Here is a 4,608-nt window from a genome sequence, read left to right as displayed (position 1 = left end):
ACAACATAATCAAGTTGGACACAGTCCCTGTCCCGCATGGGGCTCACAGTCTTAATCTCCATTTTACAGATGAGGTAATTAAGGTCCAGAGAAGTGAAGTGACTTGCCCAAAGTCACACAGCAGACAAGAGCCAGAGCTGGGATTTAGAAACGAGGTCCCTCGGACCCCCACGCATATGCTCTATCCACTAGGCCGTGCTGCTTCTCTCGGCTCCGCCACTTGTCAGCTGTGTGACTTTGGGCAAGTTCCTTAACTTCTCTGTGCCTCAGTTATCTCATCTTTAAAATGGGGATTAAGACTTTGAGCCCCACCTGAGACAACCAGATAACCTCGTAACTACCCCAGCACTTGGAACAGTGTTTGGCACGTAGTAAGTGCTTAACAAATACCATCATTATCATTATTATTTTTGAGAAGGTTATAATTTAGGAAGACCATGCAGAAAGCTAATGAGATATTAAACTCCTTCCAGTCTCTTGCCGATCAGTTTTCCCGGGAATCCGGCGGTCAGCAATGGAGTTGGAGTTGAACGGATGAATGATGAGTTTTCCTCACCTGGAATTGTGGAGAACAATAGGAGATGGAGATAATCAGGAGAAATGAGGGTGGTGGTGGTCAGCATGGAGAGTGGGAACCTTAAGTTTTTGAAAACTGTTCTTACCATTGAATTAATAACAATAATAATGATGGCGTGTATTAAGTGCTTACTATGTGCAAAGCACTGTTTTAAGCGATGGGGAGGTTACAATCAATCAATCAATCAATCGTATTTATTGAGCGCTTACTGTGTGCAGAGCACTGTACTAAGCGCTTGAGAAGTACAAGATGGTAACATATAGAGACAGTCCCTACCCAACAGTGGACTCACAGTCTAAAAGTGGGCTCACGGTCTAAAAGGTGATCAGGTTGTCCCACGGGGGGCTCACAGTCTTAATCCCCATTTTCCAGATGAGGTAACTGAGGCACAGAGAAGTCAACTGATTTGCCCAAAGTCACACAGCTGACAATTGGCGGAGCTGAGATTTGAACCCATGACCTCTGACTCCAAAACCCGTGCTCTTTCCACTGGGCCACGCTGCTTCTGACAAAGAGTAATGATGGTGTTTATTAAGCGCTCACTCAGTACCAAGCCCTGAGGCGTAATGGAAGTAGCATAGCCTAGTGAAGCAGTGACTGGGTCAATGTGGGAGAATCGGATTTTCCGATTCGTAGCGCAGCAGTTGGCCCGAAATGAGCACTTAAATGCCAGTTAATATTTTGTGTGCCTCAGGTTATTGGAGCAGCAGGCCTGGAGTTAGGAAATCGGGGCAGATAATAGCCGGAGTCTAGGAGACTTGTGACCCCTTGGAGATTTTCCAGTCCTCTACTAGTCTCCGCTACGGGAGAGTCAAGCAGAGGCCTACCCATTCCATTCCTAGTTTGGGCAATGGCTAGCAAGTGGAAGGCAATCTGCTACAATTCAAAATTCACCTATGCTGGGCAATAGCGTCATGGGAGAGAGGGGAGGGCGGAGACTCAAATTTCCTGCGAGGAAGGAGGCTTTGGCAAACCACTTCTGCATTTTTCCAAGAAAACTCTATTCATTCATTCATTCATTCATTCAATCGTATTTATTGAGTGCTTACTGTGTGCAGAGCACTGTACTAAGCGCTTGGGAAGTACAAGTCGGCAACATATAGAGACGGTCCCTACCCAACAACGGGCTCTATGGATCCACTATCAGAACGATTGCAGATGGAGGTGGCGCGTTCTGGGAGAGCTGTGTCCATGGAGTCGCTATGGGTCGGAAACGACTTGCCAGCATAAAACAAGACAAGATCGGGGGGAGGCCACCTGGGAACTGGGCTTGCATACAAGAGGCATAACAATAAAAAAAAAAAACCTTAATGGACTTGTTATTGACAAAACCACAACTTCATCAAAACCACAACTTCATCAAAACCACAACTTCATCTGAATGTACTTTTTTTTCTGTTTTTTGTGCCATAAAATGTGCTGGGGTAGATAGAAACTAATCAGGTTGGGCACAGTCCCTGCCCCATGTGAGCTCACAGTCTTAATCCCCATTTTACAGAGGAGGCAACTAAGGCATAAAGAAGTAAATAATAATAATAATTGCAGCATTTGCTAAGCTCTTACTGGTGCCACGTAGAGAAGCAGCGTGGCTCAGTGGAAAAGAGCACAGGCTTTGGAGTCAGAGGTCATGGGTTCAAATCCCAGCTCTGCCAATTGTCAGCTGTGTGACTTTGGGCAAGTCACTTCACTTCTTTGAGCCTCAGTTACCTCATCTGGAAAGTGGGGATGAAGACTGTGAGCCCCCCGTGGGACAACCTGATCACCTTGTAACCTCCCCAGCACTTAGAACAGTGCTTTGCACATAGTAAGCGCTTAATAAATGCCATCATTATTATCCAGCGCTTAGAACAGTGCTCTGCACATAGTAAGCGCTTAACAAATGCCATCATTATTATTATTATTACTAAGTGCTGGGGTGGATAGAAGTAAAGCAGGTTGGATACAAGTAGCATGGCTCAAGCGAAAGAGCACAGGCTGGGGAGCCAGAGGTCATGGGTTCTGATCCCGGCTACACCCCTTGTCAGCTGTGTGACCTTGGGGAAGTCACTTACCTTCTCTGGGCCTCAGTTCTCTCATCTATAAAATGGGGATGAAGACTGTGAGCCCCCCGTGGGACAACCTGATCACCTTGTAACCTCCCCAGCACTTAGAACAGTGCTTTGCACATAGTAGGCACTTAATAAATGCCATCATTATTATTATCATTATTATGTGAGCTCACAGTCTTCATCCCTGTTTTACAGAGGAGGCAACTAAGGCATAAAGAAGTAAATAATAATAATAATAATCGCAGCATTTGCTAAGTGCTTACTATGTGCCACACACTGTACTAAGCGCTGGGGTGGATAGAAGCAAATCAAGTTGGATACAGTCCCTTTCCCACATGGGGCTCATAGACTCAACCCCCATTTTACAGATGAGGGAACTGGGGCACAGAGAAGTTAAATGACTTGGCCCAAGGTCACACAGCAGACAAGAGGCAGAGCGAGGATTAGAACCCAGTCTTCTGACATCCAGATTAGTGCTCTTTCCCTTAGGCCACACTGCTTCTCACCTTGTCCCTTTCCTTCCATTGAAGTAACCCCTCTAAAGATGCCTGTTTACTTGTTTTGATGCCTGTCTCCCGCCTTTTATACTGTGAGCCCACTGTGGGCAGGGATTGTCTTTCTTAATTACTGAGTTCTACTTTCCGTGCTTAGTACAGTGCTCTGCACACAGCCAGCACTGAATAAATATGATTGAATGAATGAATAAATATGATTGAATGAATGAATAAATATGATTGAATGAATGAATAAAGGAAACATTTCTAATAATAATAATAATGATGGTATTTGTTCATTCAATCGTATTTATTGAGTGCTTACTGTGTGCAGAGCACTGTACTAAGTGCTTAATTTGTTAAGCGCTTACTATGTGCAAAGCACTGTTCTAAGTGCTGGGGAGGTTACAAGGTGATCAGGTTGTCCCATGGGGGGCTCACAGTTTTAATCCCCATTTTACAGATGATAGAACTGAGGCACAGAGAAGTTAAGTGACTCGCCCAAAGTCACACAGCTGACAAGTGGTGGAGTCGGAATTCGAACCCATGACCTCTGACTCCCAAGCCCGGGCTCTTTCCACTGAGCCATGCTGCTTCTTAACTGAAATCTCACTGTGGGCAGGAAATGTCTCTGTGTGAGTCAGTTGTGGGCAGGGATTGTCTCTCTTTATTGCTGTATAGTACTTTCCAAGCACTTAGTACAGTGCTTTGGACACCATAAGCACTCAGTAAATATGACTGAATGAGTGAATTGAATCGAATGATTGAATGAATGAATGAACCATCATGTTTTCAGTCCATCACTTTTTTCTTCAGTGCTGCTACATCATTTCTAGACTGTGAACCCACTGCTGGGTAGGGACCATCTCTATATGTTGCCAACTTGTACTTCCCAACTGCTTAGTACAGTGCTCTGCACACAGTAAGCGCTCAATAATACTCATGAATGAGTAAATGAATGAATGAATGAATGAGTGTTTATCGTTGTCCTGTCCTCTCCCAAGTGCTTATATTTATTTATTGTATATATTTATTTATTTATTTTATTTGTACATGTTTATTCTATTTTATTTTGTTAATGTTTTGTTTTGTTCTCTGTCTCCCCCTTCTACACTGCGAGCCCACTGTTGGGTAGGGACCGTCTCTATATGATGCCAACTTCTACTTCCCAAGTGCTTAGTACAGTGCTCTGCACACAGTAAGCGCTCAATAAATATGATTGAATGAGTAAATGAACGAATGAGTGTTTATCGTTGTCCTGTCCTCTCCCAAGTGCTTATATTTATTTATTTTATATATTTATTTATTTATTTATTTTATTTGTACATATTTATTCTATTTTATTTTGTTAATGTTTTGTTTTGTTCTCTGTCTCCCCCTTCTAGACTGCGAGCCCCCTGTTGGGTAGGGACCGTCTCGATATGTTGCCAACTTGTACTTCCCAAGCGCTTAGTACAGTGCTCTGCACACAGTAAGCGCTCAATAAATA

This window comes from Tachyglossus aculeatus, chromosome 22 (genome assembly GCF_015852505.1).
Source record: "Tachyglossus aculeatus isolate mTacAcu1 chromosome 22, mTacAcu1.pri, whole genome shotgun sequence".
Taxonomy (NCBI): domain Eukaryota; kingdom Metazoa; phylum Chordata; class Mammalia; order Monotremata; family Tachyglossidae; genus Tachyglossus; species Tachyglossus aculeatus.
The sequence above is the reverse complement of the archived record's forward strand: the minus strand, read 5'-3'. Positions refer to the sequence as shown.